A 22,257-nucleotide genomic window follows, 5' to 3' on the forward strand; every position below is an offset into this window, starting at 1 on the left:
CCAACGTAAGACCTAAGGTTCGTGTCTGACTTCATTCACTTGGATCAGATACGAAACCCCTGGAATTTGAATGCAGGTCCTATCTCACCCAATGAGTTTACACATGTAGCACATGGGCAAACTTGTTGGCACAATAATATTTTTCCCATCACCAACGTAAGACCTAAGGTTCGTGTCTGACTACATTCACTTGGATCAGATACAAAACCCCTGGAATTTGAACGCAGGTCCTATCTCACCCAATGAGTCTACACATGTAGCACATGGGCTTTCGCAGACAGAAATATTCTGCTGAATTAGGAAGTGAAGCACTTTCCCAGAGGGGTAATTGTGCTTCTCAAAACCACAGGATCTCACTCCAGTGACACAAATGGTTGCATTTGAAAGTATTGCTTCCAACTTCTCCAAAGGTGTAATTAGACAGAAATACATTAAAGGGAAGTCTGACTAAAATAAGAGTTTACAGGAAAGTGAACTGAACATATTTCAACAGCCATTTATGCCAACATCCTTTGACCATTGTGAGGCTTATAATCTAGGACAAAAGTTATCATGTTTTGGAAGGCTTGTTTGCTTCTATTTTATGTGTATAAGAGTTTTGTCTGTGTGCCTATCTGCACATCATGTGACAGCCATGTTGCAGAGGCCAAAAGAGGGTACCAGATTCCCAGGAACAGGAGTTACAAACAGTTGTGATCTGTCATATGAAGTCTAGGAATAGAACCAGGTCCTCTGTAAGTACAGCCAGTACTCAGAAGACTTATCACAATGAAAAAGTACAGCCAGTACTCAGAAGACTTATCACAATGAAAATTAAGCATGTTAATTACCACCAAATAGTACAGAGCACATTCACTCTGGACTCAGAAACCCATTAAAAATTTTCCTGTTACTGCTGTTTGACAGGCAACAAAGTAGAAAAACTTTGTGTCTAGTAAATACACAGTTTGATCTTTCCAGTCAGATAATTCAGGGAAATTATGAGGGGGGCTTGTGGCAGGTTTATAAAGAGCAGAAAATGAATGTATCAAACTTTGCAAACAAGAGCAAGGGCCGAGAACCTCAAAGCAGGAACAGAGCAACCAGGTGAAATTGCTAAAAAGTGATGTAATGGAACTGGGTGGAGGGCAGAGGAATGGGTGGACCACGAGGCAATGCACCTGGCATGCACCTGCTGAGCACAGCAACTCACAGATGACAGCTTTTGTGAGTGGCATTGTCCCTGATGAACACTCCACACTGGCAGCTAGTGGGTTCCCTTGTGTGGCATTAGTCTTCATGTTTTCCCGCTGTCCAGTGCTGTACTTCTTAGAATTTGCAGACAAGCTGAGCTTAGTGACAGGGCACACTCCTCACTTCCTTGCCCAGGCGTTCAGGGCTCTTGCCCAGGATGCACTCTACAAACACTTTCTTTTTCATGGAAGTCATTAGGTGTCATATTGAGATAACTGCCCATTAAAGGACAATTTCAGAGAAAACTATGCTCACATCCATCTTTCATCTACATCTTTTTCTCCGACCTTAGGCAGCCATTTTCATACAGATGTGTACTCCTCGGGCTCTTCCTGTAAAAAGCACATATTTATATATGTTCATATGTATGTGTTCACTTTGAGGAATAACTCCACACACCTCTCCAACATTGATTTTTTTTTTTAAATTTTTCAATGATACTGGGATTAATTTCAAAATAAAAATAAATCATCTAATACTTCATTTTGTACATATTATATTAACTCATGATTTTCTTATAAGAGTCACGGTAGTCGTAATTTTCAATTTTCTGTGGAATAATAAATTTTTGTGCAATTTTTTTTTCATGTAGAATGAGTTCTTAGAAACACATATGCAAGACAAATGGAGAGATTTTGATAGTGTCTCTAAACTATTCTTCATGTCCTTATAACTTTTGGGGCTCCTATCCACACTTGATAGAATGAAAGGAGAAGGGCAGAGTCTGCCTATGGCTGCTTCAGCTTTCACAGGTGAAGGGGGACAGCAGCAGACAGACTTCATGCTCCGCCTTTTCAGGTTTCATAAATTACATCTTGATCTAGTTTTGTGTTCCATCCCTGCTAATAGGAATGAGGTTGTGTATGCTTTAAAAAGCTCTATCTGTTTTCACTGAAAAGAAGGGGGCTGTTCCGGACTGTGTAATTAAAACAAACAAACAAACAAAAACCACTGACACTCCAGTCTTGGCTCGAGGGTTTGAAGAATGTAAGAAACAAACTAGGGATAGCATAGCATCCACGGAGCAAACCTTTCTAAAGGCCGGGGAGGCGGAGATTGCACTGTGAATGCTCAAAGGAAGTAAGGAAAGAACGCAAATAGAACAACACATCCAGAAACCCAACAGGTCTCAAAGGAGCCAGAGACAGATGGGTGTAATCACTAGCTCAAGTAGATAAATAACCTTAAACAGAAGGAAGCGGGCTTTAATGAGTTTGAATGCAGATGAATTGGATATAGATAAGATAAAATGAGGAGAGGAGGTTGAGGGAATTCATGCTTCCTAGACTCTGTCTTCCCTGAAACAGTTGGAAGCTCATCTGATGACAGTGAGTACTTCCAGGTGCCAAAAACCAGATGGAACATTTTATTTAAAAACAGCCCTAGTCGATCACACAATACAATTGTAGGTTGTTTTTTTTTTTTTTTTAAAGGACTCTTAGACATGATTTTTCCACATAGTCAAAGTAGGCCTCAAAGTTTTTGTGTAGGCCACGCCAGACTCCCTTATGTATGCCAGGTTGGCCTCTGACTTATGCTGGTCCTCACCCTCAAATGTGCTGGGAACACACCCATGTACCGTCATCATCAGTGTCCTTATTCCTACTGCTATGATGAAACACTCTGAGGAGGGAAAAGGCTTATTTCAGTTCAGGGTTCAATGTTATAGACCATCATTGTAGGGAACGTCACAGCACCAGAAATTTGAGACAGCAGTGACACTGTCTGTGCCCACAACAAAGAGTCAGACAGCAAATGAATGAATGTGTGTTCTGTAGTAGTGAGCACATTTACCACCTTATGTAGCCCATTATTATTTACACAGGTAATGTTCACCCAACAATTAAGATGGGGTTTCCCATGTCAGGGTGAATACACTCAAGACAACCCCAAGTAGACATTCTCATGAACCCATCCCCAAGGAGATTCCTGTTCTCTCAAGGTTACTTATCTCATCCAGATCCAACTGTATATTTTTCAGTAGACTTTTTTCTATTTTAATAAACAATAGCCCAACTGAATTGATGTCTATAACAAATCTCAGCTTCAAAATTATATCCTGTAAAGTGTTGAGCATTATTGGTGAAACAAAGTATTAGATATGTGTTCCAGGAAATGAAATGAAATGAAAACTTTAAATTGTAAAAAGACATACAAACATAAGAATAGGAAAATAAATTTAAGTGTATAAACTGAATTTCTCGTGAGTGTTAAAACACATACTACACATAGAGCCCCAAAGCTCTTCGCTTGCCACACACAGTGGCCATTGCACTTCCATTTTATCCAGTCTCTGAACTGCACATACTATATACATGCATACACACACACACACACACACACACACACACACACACACTGCAACATTGCACACACTACACATACTGCATCCACTACACATACTGCCCACACTGTACACACTGCACACACTGTATACATTGCAGGCACTGCAATACTTCACAGAATGCATACACTGCACATACCTCAGTACTGTGCACAATGTTCACACTGTACACACTGAAATTCTACACTTGATGTATACACAGAACATACTGCACACACTTTGCACACTGCACATACTGCACACAGTACACATCCTTCACACAATGTATACACTGCACATACTGTGCACACTATGCACTCTGCTCATACCACAATACTGCACACACTGTGCATGCTGCACACAATGCACTCAATGCATACACTACCCATACTGCAATACTGCACACACTATACACACTGTGCACTCTGCACATATTGCAGTACTCCACACAATGTGTACAATGCACATACTGTGATATTGCACATATGTTGTACACTGTGAACACTGCAATACTGCACACACTGTGCTCAGTGCACACACTGCAATACTGCACATACTCTGTACACTGTGCACACTGTAATACTGCACATACTTTGTGCACTGTGTACACTGTAATACTGCACATACTTTGTGCACTGTGCATACTGCACACACTGTAATACTGCACACACTGCATACACTGTACACACTGCACACACTGCAATACTGCACACACTGCAATACTGTACATGCTGCAATACTGCACATACTTTGTACACTGTGCACACTGCACACACTGTAATACTGCACATACTTTGTACACTGTGCACACACTGCAATACTACACATACTTTGTACACTGTGCACATTGCACACACTGTAATACTGCACATATTGCTGCTGCAGACCTCTCTTGTCCTTTCCTTTGATTTCCCAGGGTGTTTCTCTTCTGACTGATTGGGTGAATGACTATTTTTTAGTATCTTTTATAGACTTTACCCCACCATTCAGATCTCTAAACACTGAAATCATCTAGATCAGTCTTGGGATGTAATCTTAGTTTTGTCCTAGATGTTTCATTCTAGGTAATCTTTGCTTCTGTGACTTTAAATTCCATTTTTATACTAATTAGAGCTCAAGACAAAACCTTTGTTCATAGCACTAAGACTGTAAATGCAATTGACTACCTATCATCTCTCTGTGAATGTCCATGACAAGTCAAAATAACTATATCAACAACAGTCTCTTGAGTTAGCTGTAAGTGTTCAATGGATCAAAAGCTTGCTAAAACAGTCTTCACATTTAAATTCCAACCCCCATAACCCATGTCAAAAACAGGATGCAGTAACACATGGGTCTATAACCTTAATGAGACTGAAACAAGAGAATCACCCAGAAGCCCATGGGTCAGCTAGCCTAAAGGACACAGTGAGGCAGAAACAAAGAGAAACTTCCCTTTAAGAAACAAATAAAATAAGGTGAAAGTAAGAACCAACATCAAAAAATTTCTCTGAACTCTACACCACTGCACTCCTGCTGGGGATCATGTGCTATCTCTCTCTGTCTCTCTGTCTCTGTCTCTCTGTCTTTCTCTGTCTCTCTTTCCCTCTCTTGTCTCTGTCTCTCTATCTCTCCTCTCTGTCTCTCTGTCTCTCTCCCTCTCTCTCCACACACACACACACACACACACACACACACACACACACACGTGCACACACACACTCTTTCTCTCTCTCTCTCTCTCTCTCTCTCTATTTCTATCTATCTATCTAGCTATCTATCTATCTATCTATCTATCTATGCTGACTTGCTGATTTCTTTCTCCCTGTTCTGTATCACTTAATGTTGCTTTAAAATGGGAGGTTCTGTTACATTGGTGTCTCTCTCTATACCTTTCCTGATCCTCTGGACTCTGTAGCTAGTCTCAGACCTTCAACTTGAAGACCATATGTGATAGCAAACAGCCACAATTAACTATAGAATTCTTGAAATACAGCTGGCATGGGTTTCAGTGATTTAGTATGAACAACAACAAAAAGCAATCTACTGAGATTTTTGTATTTATTATATGTTTATATAATTAAATTTTGAAATAGAGGACTGAATAAAACTCACAAGACTCCTCGAAATGGGCTACAAGAAATTTATAAGCTACATCTGTAATTTGCTATTTTAGTTTAGATCTTAAATCTTTCCCCCAAATCATCTATTAGAATCCTTGTTCTCAGCTAATGGCACTGTTGGGATGTGGTAGAATCTTTACCAGTCTGGCCTGCTTCAAGGAAGCATGTGGCTGTAAACCTGCCTTGGAAGGCATCATTTACCCCTGCCTCAGCCCCTTAGTACACACGCCTTTGTTTTCCATAAGGATTAGATCAGATCTGTGGTGCTAGCTTTAGGACATTTGTCTCCTCAAATTTTACCATGTGGCATTTTCCTTCTAAAAAGAAATGGCAACATTTTAAGAAACTGCTTGGCAAAACATGGAGACACATATTCTTCCATACACAAGTACACACATAGATCCTCCCCACACACATGTACATATGCACTTGTGTATAAAACATACACACAGACACAAACACATGAACACATACAAACACACACACACACACACACACACACACACACACAGTTACATTTCAAACCTGCATTTCAGAACTCTAATTTTTGAGTTACTTGATCATTCTAAGCCTGTGTTTCATCTTCTGTAAAACAGGAAACTTTCTCAACAGAACAAAAACATTAGAAAAACAACTTACGTGTAAAATGTGCCTAGTGTATGGTGTATAACAAAAAACATTTAAAGGTTGGATGTGTCCTTTACAGCAGCAGCAGTCACTAGGTTATTACTTGAACCTGTGGCTTCCTTTGCCTTCTCTAAGAGTAGCGTTCCTTTGTTCTACCTGAATTCTAAGTACCGTTATGAATTTGTGAAATGCTCCCTGAGCAATTCTTTGCTTTAGTTTCATTTCCATCAGACAGCCGTATATGGGAGTCCAGTCTCTTTGTGCAGGGAAGAGCAAAGATGGGTTAATTCCTCTTTTGTTTGATTTTGGTTGATAGAGAACTGTTACTTCAGAAAGCTTAAAACAGGCTTTTGCTGGAAATAGAATTTAATTTTAAAGGACTCTTTTTTTTTTCAAAGAAGTAGTAGCCAGTCACTGATCCTCGGAAAGAAAACTAGAGTGAGAACAGAGAAATTAAGACATGGAGAGAGAAAGGGATACAATTCTATTTACCAACTTTGAGTTTACACAACTTTTAGAATTGTCCCATGTAAAACTGCATGACCTGAGGCAGGTGTGATGTGGCCTCAGCAATGTGTCTGAGAAGAAACAGTTGAGAAAGGAAACGGTGAGTTACAAGAGATCAATCCTTGATGAGTTTGTCTTGTTTCAGTTCTTTCCCAGGTAAACCACCTGAGTGTTCTATTATGGAGATTAGGTGAATATACTAATCCTTTTGTGAAATGGCATATAGCAGTGCAGGGTACTGATGAGAGCACCATGTTTAATTTAAGGAACCCAAGAGCTGAGCTAACACTGACAGCAGCTGGGCTTCTGTCCATGGAGAGCCAGAAGTTTTTGTGGCTGTTTGGCAATAGGTTCTGGATCAGCCATCTGGATTCAGGAAATGGGACTAGCAACGGGGTGGGTATGTACTAGTGGAGCAGAAGAAACTGGATATGAGTCTGTGTGGCAGATGTGCAAAAGAGTACAAATAGTGGCGTGGATGTGGAGAAAGTGAGATGAAGTAATTTTCTGGCTTCCTTTCACTCTGTTACACAATCTTGTGTATTTGGCTCTTGTAAGTGGGAAGCAGAGGCAAAATAACACAGTGATATCTTGTACCAGTCAGGAGTCACAACCATTTAAAACACAATGCAAACCTGAACTTGGACCTTCCCATGGTGCTGGTAGAACTGTGGCATGGAATTGCAGACCGGCATCAAGCATCCGTAAAGCAATATTGTACACGGCAACGTTGCACACAACCACATTGGCCACACTGTCTGCCTTTAAGGAGCCCGCAGTAAATTGGGCAGATTAGACACACCTTAAATGAAGAGCAGAAAAACAGTCAGGCTACAAATACCTGTCTGGATATAACAGGAACAGCAAAAGAGGCCAGAGCAAGAGAAGAAAGAAAGGAGGACATCACTTTACAATATCAAAGAGCACCACATGCTCTTACTGTATGACGGGAAGCACACTGAGAAGACTGTGAGAAGTGATGTCTGAGAAAACTTGTTCTGGGGCTGTCCTGCAAACACCACACCCCATGTCTAACTTACCTGCCTAAATTTACAGAGTGGAATATAAAAGCCTATGTGGACTTAATGTGCAGCCCCAACTCTGCTCAATGCACAGCAGATGTGAATACTAATGACAGGTGTCTTCATCACAAACAACCCAACACCGACAGCCCAGAGAAACAAAGCTGGGGACCACACGGACATGTATCCTCTCTAAAGGGTAGAAAAAAGCCCCTATCCCGCTCACTGCTGCCGGGCAATCTGGATCACTTTGAGCACACTAATGACTTTTCTCAAGTGAAGATACGTAAAATTTTTCCCCTGTCTATTTAAAAAAAAAAAATCCTTTGTTTTTTAAATAAACATCAGCTCTCATTTTCAATTGAAAATTGATTCCAAACATTTTAAAACATTGTTCAGGTCCAACACCATATGTCTGTGGGCTGAATCTGGTTGGCTGACTGGCTGCCTTTTCCACCTCTTGTTAATTTATAGCTGTTCCTAGGAAAGCCGGAGCAGGTGTCAGAGAAGGAACAAGAGTCACTAACTCACTTTTGTACATTTAAGCTATCTTAAAATCTTTAAGGATTGGTTAAAACATTGAATTATCTTCCGAGAAACCATCCATTTATATATAGCTCTTCATTTAAGTTTGTTTTGTCTGTCTAGATTGCATGACTGGGTTCATTTTCTTAACTAGAAAGAATAAATTTTCTTCTGCTGCCAACTCTCGCCAAAACATTTCAAAATCATTAAAATATGTCTTCAAAAGTTTAGCTGAACTGAGTAATAGAGAATGCATTTTTTCAACTTGCATTTAAAATTATATGATATTAACTCTATACTATAGGGTAACGCCTGAAATCTACATGTGTGTTCTAGAGGATATGAAAGACTTTCATGACTCATGTGAAGGTAGTTATAGTTTCAACATCTAAACACTGATGCAATGTGTGTGTTCAAACTAGCACACAAACATACACACACACACACACACACACAGAGAGAGAGAGAGAGAGAGAGAGAGAGAGAGAGAGAGAGAGAGAGAGAGAGACAGAAACAGAGACAGGGGAGAAAAAGAGAGACCTAGACAGAGAGACAGAGAGTCAGACAGAGACAGACAGAGACAGACAGAGAGGCAGAGAGAGGGGGTGGGTGGGGAGGGAGAAAAAACACAGTCAAGCACAGACTTCCTGGTACATATTTTGGACAATATAGCCAGCGTGTGGATGCATACCCATTTCATCACATAAACTGTCTATTAATAGATGAGGTTATCTGCATCTCAGAAGGGTCATGGCAATAGAGTTAAATAAGTAAAGACACACAGAAAATAAATTATTTCTCAAGCATTTAAAATAAATCCTCATTCCAGTATGTTTTATTATTTTATTTTTGAGATTATAATTATAACACATTTCTTTCTCCCTTTTTCCTGCCAACACTTCCTCCCTGATCTCCTTCAAATTCATAGCCTATTTTCTCAAAAAATGTTAATGAATGTACATATATATGCATATATGTATATATATATATATGTGTATATGTATGTATGTGTATATATATGTACATATATAGAGAGAGAGAAGGGAGAGGGAGGAGAGCTTGATCAGTCTATACCGTTTTACTTGTATGTACTTTTCAAATGTTAACTGTCATGCATTCTCCAAATTAGAACAGAAACTTAGATAAACTGCTAGAGATTACAACACTGTTCAATGAACTGGACCCCTGTTAGGGGTAGGCTACTAGCCCTCATCACTTCTATTTTCTAGCTGGGGGAGGAGGCTCCAGGAACTCTGGAAAGAACAAGGAAACTATACCAGTTTAAATGGAGGATCCACCTTCTCTAAAGTTTCTCAAATTAAGATATTTGGCAAAGCACTCAAAGAGGCTAATGGTGCTAAAGGTAAAAGAATGAGGATCTTCAGTTCCTCAGCCCAGACAGAGCTGCAAACATCCTAAAATGTGAAATGAATATGGGATATTAGGGAACTTTCAAAGTTGGACTATGAAAACTCAGTTCTGAAAATTCACTTTAAAAACTGTGGACCGGCCAATATTCTTTCCTCATTTTACTCTCCTTGGCCTCCAGTAAGAACTTTTGCAAGATCAACACTTTGAACCTTTCTCTGCTTTGTAACAAAGAAAGTTCTTTGGCAAGTGCTCAACTTGCTACTACATTCACACTTTCCAAGTCCGTGATAGAAGTAAACAAACCAAGATTAACAGAGTTCTCTGAACTGAACAGAAGGTGGGGCAGTAGACTTGGAACCTGTAGTTTGCTATGTCTGAATACATCTATGTGAAAAGACTAATTTTTGGCAGGATTTGCACTGGATGTTCGCTTTGGTATCTAACTATCATATTGAAACATTGTTCTCATACCTCTATGACATTTCCCAAAACACTATTCCAACACCTGCATGCTCTAAAGTGAACTTTCATTCCCATAAAACAAAGGCAGCTAAAACAGGAACAGGATGAAGCTAGTAATGGTATAGAAGTAATCATTTTCACATAGCATTCATACAATAATAATAATGCATAAGCCTTTATAATAGAGGCTGGAGATGCTCAGCAGTCAAAAAGAAATGCTGCCAAACATCCATGTGGAAAACTCACAGCTACCTGTAATTCTACCTCCAGGATATCACATTCCTACTTCTCGGCTCTGCCTAATCTGGCCACATGCAAATGACATACACACTCACGCATGTATAATCAAAAATATAAAATAGTTTAAACCGGAAACATTTGAGTCGCTAATGGGTGATGGGTGAATATGGTTTCGGAATCTCCTTGTCAGTCTTACAGACTTGGAATGACTGTAGAACATCCAGCTAAGCCTACATCCTTAACTAGCTATAGACTTAGACCACTGAAGACCATTGCTTTAAAATTCCCCTCCCCACTTCTCTGTGACAATCAAGTGCTCGATTTCAGTTGTTCTTGCATTATTCTTCATTCTATCTCATAAGATAAATCTTAGCTAACCTTCAGTTCCAGAGAAATTGCATTCTGCTCTTGCAAAAGCAACTGGTCTTTGATATCATGTTCGTTTCCACCTTGGTTACAAGTCCAGGCATTCATTAGACCACTTCTTCCTCACTGGGTATTTAAGTTGTCTCTGACCATAGCGTCCTCTACTGCTAACTGTTCTCTTATCCTCTTACAAGTCGCAACTCCTACTTCAACACTGCCATTCTTTCTGTGGGTAAGTGAGCCTGGTGTGGAAAACTTTCCAGGATGTAGATGTCTGCCATTCCCTAATGAACCACCTAGTTGATAGCTTCTGCCTTGCCCCTCTGAGATCACCATTGGCTGTTTCAAATCCCTGTTTGATAACCATGGCTTGTTTCTTCAGTTGGTATTGTTTACCCTGACTGTGACCAGGAACTTACATCATGTTTGTATAATGTATAATGCACTTGACAGTTTATACCTGTCTGACGGTACCTGCAGCTAGGAGAGCTCTTTAGAAGCTGTCCCTTTACATGCTTTGCTAGCTCATGGTCCCTGTTCATTTTGTGAACATGGGAAGAGATGATACCCAAGTCATAGCTGCAAACATATACATGCATGATTGGTTTATCTATAGGGCAAGAATTTAATCTCACCTCATATAAAACACAAAACTATTCCAAGTTAAATCACAGTCATAAAAAATAAAAATAAATAAACAACAAATTATTTAAAGCAAAATATATAATACAAAACAAGTTTTGGAGTGACTGAGAGTTACCCAGGGCATATTTAGGAAAAAGGTGGTGAGCAGTAGAAGAAGGAGAGATTGGAGAAATACTAAGCACTATGATGTGCACTGCCCTCACAGAGGACGTCTGGTTCCTAGCTTCCAGATGTCTACTCACAGCTGTAATTCCATCTTCAGGGGATCTGTTAGCTTCTTACAGCATCCATGGTACTAGGCACATGCATGGCACCTACAAATGCATGCAGCTCTGCACTCACACAGAAAAATAGAACTTTAAAGAAGGAAGAAAGAATGTATTAGAGAATATTAAAATTTAAGAACCCTATTAATAAAGCATTGAAGAAATGAAAGGCTACCCTGGCGTGGAAAATGTATACAATAGAAAGGGACTGAATCAAGATCCATAGAGAATTACTATCCATCGGTAGAAGTAAGGCACAATGCAATGGAAAAAAAATAAGCAAAATAAGACAGACAGAATCATAGTTACCCTTGGTGTAGTGATGGAGTTACTGTAAGAGAGCTCTGGGTGAATCTCCAGTGCCCTAGTGTGGTATGTAGCTGAGATTGCTCAATGCTGTTCAGCTTGTAACAAATGACTGAACTTTGGACACAAACACAGACATGATCACACATGAAAACATGACTTTACAGCTATTTCACATGCTGCATGCTCATTATAAAAAGAGAGAGAGAGCCATGTTTAAAATACATTTTAAAAAAGACCTCTGGAAAACATTTAATGATATAGCCATAAGGCCATCATCCCTCACAAGGATGGAATGTCACCATGCCGCCATCCCTCAGACAGACAATGCAATTCAATCCAGTCAATCCACACATTGGACACATCAGCATTATGACAAGAGTCATGGAGAAAATAACCAATTTCCTAGATGAAACAAATGCCAGCCATATTGACATTACTGATGACTGTTAATTACTGATGAACACTAATTGTGCAATGTGTAAACTTCTGTCTATCTGACCCCTGACCAGGCCAAGACAGAGATAAATTCTGGTGGCATAACTGTTATCAATAGCTAGACTTTACCAGCTTGGTAGAGAACTTTGCCACAGTGTCAAAACCCTTTATGGCATACGTTACCTTGGAACAAGAAATCCCAGGAGATAGAAACCCAGGATTAAATGCAGTGTTTGCACTGGATACTCATCTAGCAAAGATCAGCACACATGCCTGGCCCTGACAATGTCTGTTTGTTTTGCCAGAGGTTTCTGTTCCTGTGACTGTAAGGCAGCTGTGCTCATAATTATCTTTAAAAGATGCTTTCTATCAATTCTATGATAATCATCATTTTCCTAAGCTGAACGTTCTCAACTTTTCAAGTCAAAGTTTACAAGAAAACATACCAAAGTCTGGCTCACTTACATCTTATGTAGTTCTCTTGTGTATCAGGAACTGGTACTCCATAGAACTTCTTCCAGTCATGGAAAGTTACTGCCCCAGCCCTTCCATGTTGGTCCTGCCTTTCCAATGCTTTCCCATAGCCTAAGCATCAGGAGAAATCAGCAGTTCTACTAATTTCATTTCCTGTCTTCTCAGTTCAATGCAATTGCACATGTGACCTCTATCTCTTAAGAACTTTGATTTTCTTGTCTCATCTTACCTTGCTCTGAATATTTTTGATGCCTAGAAACATTAAAGAAGTACCTAAGCTTCCAAACTGTACTTTCAAATTCCTGGATTGTTTAATGTCCCATAGTTCTCTTATCATGATAATGAGATGTATTAATCGATGAAGAGACACGTGTTATATTTGTGTTTATTATTAGTGTGTGTGTGTGTGTGTGTGTGTGTGTGTGTGTGTGTGTGTGTGTAGTATTTATTTATGTGCTGTAGTGCATATTGGTGGCCAGAAGATGATCTGTACTCAGTTGTCAGTCTGTCATAGTTTGGGATGTCAAAGTTAGGACACAGACTTGTGCAGAATTGAGCTTTGTCCAACTGAGCTCCCATGTCACATCTTTTGAAAAGCAAAATGACTTTAAACAAATATCCCAGTGTCTCCAAGTTCTGTAAGTCCAGTCCAAGTTCCTTGAAAGCACCTTCACAATTCACCGATGTCAGCCCTACTAGACTATATGGACATAGTATTTGCCCATAGGCACCAACTCTCTACCACAATGTGGATATAAGTGTCTTTCTTCTTTGAATGTAGTGATCTCAACCTGGGAGGCTCTGATTATTCCGCCTCCAGTAACATTGTATTTATCACTAACACCATCCCTAATGGCACCTTTACCTTGACTAGTTCCCCAGTTCCTTCTCTCTTCTAACCTCATCACCATGGTAGACAAGTTTGCTATGCCTAACTCTACTGCAAGATTCTTGGTAATTGCTGCAGAACCCGCGAGACACAACAAGCTCGTTTCTCTGGCTGAAGATCCATTCTACATTGGATAAAAACCGGCTGCTTTGTTTCCATGAGAATGTCTCTAATGTGCCTGGGAGACATGAGGGGTGCCAATAAGCTACAGTTAATGAATTTCAGAAATGTCTACCATACAGATTTTGGATCTATCCTGTTTTTGTTGTTGTTTGCTTATTGTTATTGGTTTTATTTGATCTTTTAATGAACTATCTCCACTTAGAATGGACACATGCAAGGATAATAATAGTAATATTACAATTTGCCTAAGCAGCTGACTTGTCAGCCATTTTCAGTAAGTGCAGCCTACCCCTGGATTCCCTGAAATTGGTTAAATAAACGTAAAGTCTTATTATCACATCTCCCGTAAGTAACACCTGCCCTGTCAAAGGCAATGTTACCCAATGGGCTGCCTATGATCAAATTCCTTTACTGTGATCTTCCTTTCTCATTATATTTGACATTTTTGAAACTGGGTTTTATTGCATTCTCTCAGCTTATGGAAGTGGTCTGGGGAAATGAGACTTAATAGAGACGTAGAAGCCACTGGGAGAAAAAGAAAAGGAATGTAATCTGGGAGGAAACTGAAATTAAAATGTTATTTTGGTAAATGGCTGCTGTGGTAGAAACAGCAAGCGATTGCAATGCAAGTTAATTACTGACCTGTCAGGAAAGCATGACACGAAGGTTGTGCCACATATTACTGGAGCTACCACAGCCACAAGTCATTTCCACAGGGGAACAAATAGACTTTGTTCTACCACATATCAACATAAGATCTTTCCTGGGGATTGAAATGAATTTCTCTGAGAAATAATACTTGTCTGTGGAGTAGCCATGAGCCCTTAGCAGACCTGGAGAGTCAGTCTGTCCCCCACAAGCAGAGACTGGAACAGGGTCTCATTGCACAGAGCATTCCTAAATTTGGGGGCAGAAGGGACCTCACTTTTATGGGTGGGGGTGACCACACAGCTCATCTGCTACACAAGGAGAATCTAGGCTGACTCTCATAAAATTGGAATTCTCCGAGAGTGCTTATGCTATCTGGTTCTGAAATAGTTGTCCTCAGAAAACTTCCTGTGGTAGCCAGTGTCATATGAAAAGGTTCATATTTGTATATATATGTGTGTGTGTATGTATACATATATAAACTGCCCAAAAGCAATCTTTTTCTCAAGGGAGATGTTCATTTTTTGCAATAAGCAGGAAACATAAGGGCTATTCTGAAATAAAATGGAAATATGGCATTTGGTACATTTTTGGAAACCTATATGAATCTCAAGGAGTACTTTAATTCTGGCCACATAAAGTATAAAAAGCCTTGCTTCTTTGTGCCTCTGACTCTCTGTGACATACTCACAGTGCACTGGTCTTCACAACCAATGCTGAAGATATTACACATATTCTTAAAAACTAAAAAGCTTAGCCAGATGTTTTCCAGATGATGCATTGGTAAGCCACATATACTAGCATCAACTACTTTTCATATTTGTAATTTATACACTCAGGAAATACTTCTTCTCTCTCTTGTTTTGCAAAACACACAGGAACACATATTAACTAATTAAAAGAATTTATATGATATTCCTATGCATATACCTTATGTACCTACCTAATGATATATATGATATGATGAAGCATAATGTAATTATTAATACATATGGTATAATATGACATGACATGATATAATATGATAGTATATATGATGTAACTAATGATATATATGATATCATATGATATGATACAATATGATATGATACATATGATGTACCTCATATGTTCGTATGGTGGTCATTTTGCTTTCCTCTTCTCTGACAGATTTACGTTAGAGTCTTTGTTCTCTTAGTTTCTTAGACTGACTGTCTTATGCCTACGTAGTCTATTATGGCACATACGTTTAGGGACACAGGCTCCTGTGCTGCCTCGGATGACTTTGAACTTCCCATGGCAACTTGGAGAAGAGAGGCAATGTGCTTAAGCTCACGTCTGCTGAGTCCCACAACAAGGAGACTGCGTGGTCACGGGGCTTCTTGACTTTTCCATAGCTCTAAGATATCTTAATGTACTCTTCTTTTGAATGCTGCTGTTGGGAAAGAGATGTCAAAACTCTATTTCCAAACTCAAAAGGGCATGCTGCTGAGCTTCCACATAATTAACAGTGCAAAAACTAATTGGCAGGACAGCTGTGGAATTTGCGATTACAAACCACACTCCGTCTTCTTTGGGCCGTTGCAGGGTGAGGGGTGAAGCAGAGCTCGAAGCACCACAGAAGCGAGGCTGAGGGGCAAAGCCAGCATTTGTGTGGCTCTTATCAAGCGTTTCCTCATCACTGCTTCCTGTTTTTAAAACAGGATTGAAAGTGGAACTTGAGCCATACCACAAGATACTCACACTTAGTACATGCAAAATCAGAAAGCCTAGAGGACTAGGAAAGCGAGGCTTAAGTGATGGATTTCCATTTAGATTTCTAACCTGGGAATTGGAGATTTGGAAGGGAAGTTTATAAAATTAGTGGCTATCCCAGACACATGCAAAATGTGTGCTTCCACATCGTTGTTAGACATTAATCATTATTGAGTACCTCCTGCATACAGAATCAATGTGTTTTCACATGTAATAACAATGATGACTTAACTGAATGACATAGTTGAGGATGAGCCATGGGGAATCTGAGCCGGAATGCAGATGTAATATGACCACAGTTGCTATAAGTAATGTTACCAACATACCCAAGGTTACCAAGTCATACAGATAAGAAACAAGTATCACCAGCATTCCAAACTCAGACAACCAAGGGTTTATGAGGTTAAGACATCGGTAGAACAATAAAAAAGAATTTAAAATACCTGAGAATAATTTCAGAATAGTGTGTCAAGACGCAGATCTCTTCATGTCTTTTCTGAAGATGCCCCTAAATGCACACTGGTCCTATGGAAGTCTAACCAGTCTCAAGTACAAGGTTCCGAGCCAGTAGGAATGCTCAAGTGTGAGTTTAGATTTTGTCTTGTGATATGGCTTGCTATCAAGAAATGTATTTTATGAAGACTGGGACAGCACTTTGATAAAACCAGGAGCATTTTACCAGATGTAACACTAATGTACAGCCCTGATGGCGTCTCCATGGAGCTTACTTAAGGCAGTATATAATATGACCCGATCAACAATCTTCTACCCAAGGCAAAGCCGTACACTGCCAGGAGAGTTTCCAGTCTGATATTTAGGCAAGTGCTTCTGTGAGAATTATCGAGACAGCTGGCTATCTTTCTTTTATAATGTTTACCGGTTTAGTTGGAATAAATTCATCTAAGCAGTCTGCTGTGAAAATGGATGTTTTAAAAAGGTCAGGAATAATAGATAATTGAAACTTCAGAAGTTCTACTTCTGTAGATGACTCAATGTCAAAGAGAGAGGCAAAATAGGGGCTCTTACAGCCCAATTATAAAGACAAAGGTAGGGTGTGAGGTAGGAAGATGGAGAGCTGTAAGGATGAAAGAAACAGGACATGAGAAATTGGAGGAGGGTAAAGAAAGGTCTGTAAGTAGGATCTAATTACATCTGGGAAGCTACAGACAGCTCTGCACTGCCAGTGGTTCCTGATGCCGTCGATGAGAGTCTGTCACCTATGCACATGCACTGCCCACTGTCCCTACCGCTTTTGTTCCAATTCTGTTTGATGACTTTGTCTTCTCCTCTCTCCAGCCCTTTGTGCACCTTTGTAAACGAGGAGGAATTCTGCTCTGCTCCGTTCCTCTGTAGAAGACTAAACTAGTCTCAGTCAGAAGACAGAGGCTGCAGCATGAATGACTCTTCTTGTAATATGACAAATTTCCCACTTAGACATTGAATCTGTTGAATAATGTAGAACGTCAAATCTTGAATGCACTCAGAGAGCTTCATTTAAAAATGAAAGACCCTTCTAGAGGAAGGTGAAATGTAATTATTGCCTTAATTTTTACTTTATACCCATTGAAAGAGCTCTCTTCTACTCAATTAGATAAGTTTTATAACACATTCAGATATGCTTATTAAAAAGAAAAAAAAGCAAGCAAATGAATAAAAACCATGGCACACTGTGGTACACTATAGCTTCCACTATGGATGTTTTTTATACTTTGTTTTTGTTTGAGTATGAGTATATGTGTGTGTGTGTGAGTGTGTGTGTGTGAATGTGTGTGTATGAGTGAGTGTGTGTGTGTGTTTGTCTGAGTGTGTGTGTGTGTGAGTGTGTTTGTGTGAGTGTATGTGTGTAAGTGTGTGTGTGTGAGTGTGTGTGTGAATGAGTGTGTGTGTGAGTGTGTTTGTGTGAATGTGTGTGTATGAGTGAGTGTGTGTGTGTGTTTGTCTGAGTGTGTGTGTGTGAGTGTGTTTGTGTGAGTGTATGTGTGTAAGTGTGTGTGTGTGAGTGTGTGTGTGAATGAGTGTGTGTGTGAGTGTGTTTGTGTGAATGTGTGTGTGAGTGTGTGTGAATGTGTGTGTGTTTATGTGTAAGTGTGTGTGTGTGAGTGTGTGTGTGTGTGTGTGAATGTGTGTGTGTGAATGTGTGTTTGTGGTTGTGTGTGTGAATGTGTGTGAGTGTGTTTGTGTTGTGAGCTTATGTGTGTGAGTGTGTATGTGTGTGTGTGTGTGTGTGTGTGTGTGTGTGTGTTGTCTGGAGGGGAGGGAGGTTCCAAGAGCTAAGGGCAGATATGAGGGGATGGGAGATAAGCTGGACTGGGGTGCATGATATGAAACTCTCAAAGAAGCAATAAAACAAACAAACAAGGCTAAGGAATTCCTTGAACACCTTTCTTATAAACAACTTTGCATATCATATCTGACATATGATTGAGTATAGTTATTTGGAGTGCACAAGGTGCCCATGTTATTACGTGAACATAGAACTATCATGCATTTAATCAATATTTTGAACATTCCTTCCACTCCCACGTTTCTTCCTATTGGTTTAAGCTCTGATTGCCCCACTGTCTTCTTTCTCCTTAAGCTATTGCAGTTTGGGTTTCTTTCTCGTGTTGGTTTTTGCTTTTTTAGAACAGTGTAGAGATAAGTTAGAAGTATGGGTGTCCTTTTCTTTCTGAGACAGGTTCTTCTTATATAGCCCAGGCTAACCCAGAACTCCTCACTCTCTGGCATCACTCTCTGACTGCTGGAATGAGACTGACAGCTGTGTGGGACGCGGCCATCTTGTCTGCTTCCAGATGTTCCAGTTTTCCCTTGAGCTGCTTTCATTCATTTGGCAGAACGAGTCTTCGATTCTTCGTCTTATTGTCCATGAATAGATTGCTTCACTTCTAACATGTTTAAGTATATCTATGTATGCAAGTCTGTAGATGGGTAACTACAAGTGCAAATATCCTTGGAGAACACAGGTTTTGGAGCCCTTAGAGATGGAATTCAAGGCTGCTGTGAGCAGTCAAATATTAATGGTGTGAACAGGACATGGGGCCCCCGAAACAGCCAAATTCTTAACTGCTGAGTTACTTCCACTGGAACCCCTGACACACATACTTTTGTTTTTATTGCATAGATAACTAGAATTTGCCCTTCCGTGTTGCTTTGCTTGGCATCGGGTACACATTGCCCATCCTTTGCAGGTATTTTTGGGAAAGTCCTTAGTCTCCTTGAGCATCATTTCCTTTCTCTGGAAAAGTTGGACGTTTGTTTCACAGGAGTTCTAGAGAATCAGATAATCAACATTTGTGAACATTAATTCCCATGTACGAAATAAACAAATCTAGAAATACCTTTAAGTAGCAATCATTTTCTAACTTGATTTGCTATAAAATAACACTCTTTTCATATAAAATAACTTTTTTAAAACCTAGGCAGGAAGGTTTGTTACTAAGGTCAAGGTTATCCTAGGGTGGACGATGAGTATAAAGAAAGCCCAAGACATAAGACCCTGTCCCATAACCAAAACACAAACAAATAAAAAACGTTTTCTTTGCTACATATTTTAGTGCCTATTTTTCTTATCTCTTATAATGATGCTAATCCAATTTTAAACCTATACATATCAGTACTGTTGAATCTCTAATGTGAGAGTACTGTTCTTTTTGGGTTATATTTCCTGCTGAAATTGGACTAATCATTGCTTTACCTAACATTATATACATATGCTCAGTGCAATGACCAGGCTAGAGAAAGGTCTTCAATCAGCAGCTGAGAAGCTGTGTTTGCATCAGAAATGTTCTCTTCGAATTACAAGATACTACTGGATGGTGGTGGGTGGTAACTTAAACCTTTGCTCCCAGCATTCAAAGGCAGAAGCAGGCAGAATCTTTGTGAGTTCAAGGTCAGCCTGGCCTACAGACAGGACCACCAAAGCTACACAGAGAAACCCAGTAAAGAATTAGGGGATGTGCTTACATGAGGGACTCTAAAGGGAACAGCTGAAGAGCATTCTTCCTCAGATGTCACGAATCAGCTTCATTCCCCCACAGCTGCTTGTGTAAACTGTGCCTATACTGGATTTGCCTAAGTTCAACTCTTTCTGTTGAATACATATCACAAATAAATAATATATATAGCACAAGTAAGTAAACCATGCTTTTCTTTTTTATTATATTCTTCTTAAATATTATGTCCAATTAATCTAACAGAGTTTATCAAGTAGGCAAGTGTTGGTGAATACAGGAATTTCTACTTGTGGTTGATATAGCTTTTGGTCACACGCACATTCAAAACCAGCAAGGTTCTATATGAAAAGACTATAGGTTAATGGTGAAGAGTTGGCATCATTATTTTTTAATATGGAGACTGGATTACACAATTTTTTTCTTCATTTTAATTGGGGGGTGCTCTAGAAAAATAGCTCAGCACTTAAGGGCACTGGTTGCTCTTTCAGTGGATAGGAATTTGATTCCCAGCACTCATGGCCTGCTAGCAGCCATCTTTACGTCCAGTTCCAGGTGATCTTATCCCCTCTTCTGGTCTCCATGGCACTGCCTGCACATGTAATATAGACACAGAATGGTCAAACATTCACACATAAAACAAATTTAGAAGGATATTATTTTTTAAACGATTGTGGGTTTACGCACATGAATGCAGCGCCCACGGAAGCCGAAAAGATTGTTGGATTACATGGATCTGGAGTAACTGGCAAGGCTGTGAGCTGCCTAAAGTAGGCTCTGAAGACTGAGACAGGCCTTCTTCAAGAGTAGTAGGTGGTCTTTGTGTCTTAACTTTCTCCCCACACCCTATATGGAAGCTTCTAAGTGAACTAGGCACTACATGAACAGGAGCTGTAACACTTACCATCATCTGTCATCTATGGGGATGGATGGAGGGCAGGGCTCTTACAAATAAGCACAAAGCAGTAACTGACTCATTTCCTATTTAGAAAGGTGCAGACTCTTGAATTTTAGTACCTTAATGATAAGTGGGAATATATGTATGTGTGTGTATTATGTATATAAATATATATTTATAATAATGTAATGTTTTGAATTTTATCAGGACAAGCTGCAGTGTGCAGACATCTACAAACTGTGACAACTCTTTGGAAACACTGAATTCTGCCCACCAAGCTACTGGAGCTGTGCAAATGAGAATGAAAAACGCCAACAGCCACCAAGACAGGCAGAGCCAAACTAAATCCATGATCCTCACCGATGCTGGGAAGGTCACTGAACCTGTAAGTCAAATACCCCAAACATGCCACATTCTCTTAGCAGACAGATATATTTTTTTTAAAACTACAGCTAATTAGTTTGTTTTGTTTACCTAATGTGCATGAGAAAACTGTATTGTAATGGATTTTATCCTGCCTACTTATAGTTATAATAATATCCCCAGTTACCAGAGCAGAGCTGGGCCTAATCCAGGGTGATAAAGGGGATGTGGAACCAGGCTGAAGAGCACCTTTGACTCATTTTAAGGGCCTCTGCTACCATGCTTCAGTGTCATAAAAATAATGAGGTTATGCTAGCATGCGGTGTTTGTACTTCCAAATACAGTACATCACTTTGAAAAGCCAGAGGCTAAAATTAGCTAAGAATGAATTGCGGGGGAGAAAAATCAACACCAAAATGTGAAAACCCTTTTCTTAAAATCTCCCAATAATGTACAAGAGTGGGAAATTGTGGTATGATCTGAAATATGCTCAAATGGTTGAAATGGTGTGCCTCTTTAAGGTTTGGAGAGGAAGCCATTTTGTTTCGATAATGTGTCATTAGAAAGATTTGAAATCAAATAGTTAGAGATGAACTCTACTGCCAATTGTGTCCCTGGCCCTGCACGCATCCTGAGCCACTAAACTCACTGATTGCGATGAGTCTCCTCTGGTTAATTTTCCACCATAATGGTGGTAACTTGCAGCTGAGGCCATAGAATGTTACAAAATTATTTATGCAATGTT

The 22,257-nt window shown here is 39.7% G+C and overlaps 1 protein-coding gene across 1 annotated transcript in view; it reads left to right on the plus strand.

Annotated features, from left to right (window-relative positions):
• Positions 1-21,508: 21,508 nt before the first annotated feature.
• The window catches only part of ARHGAP15 (Rho GTPase activating protein 15), a gene marked incomplete at its 3' end in the record, with an annotated part of 579,351 nt that continues 578,602 nt past the window's right edge, over positions 21,509-22,257 (plus strand). Inside the window, exon 1 of the mRNA XM_080928022.1 lies at positions 21,509-21,534. The remainder of the gene's footprint in view (positions 21,535-22,257) is intronic.

Source organism: Micromys minutus (genome assembly GCF_963924665.1).
Source record: "Micromys minutus genome assembly, chromosome: 13".
In the NCBI taxonomy this organism is placed as follows: domain Eukaryota; kingdom Metazoa; phylum Chordata; class Mammalia; order Rodentia; family Muridae; genus Micromys; species Micromys minutus.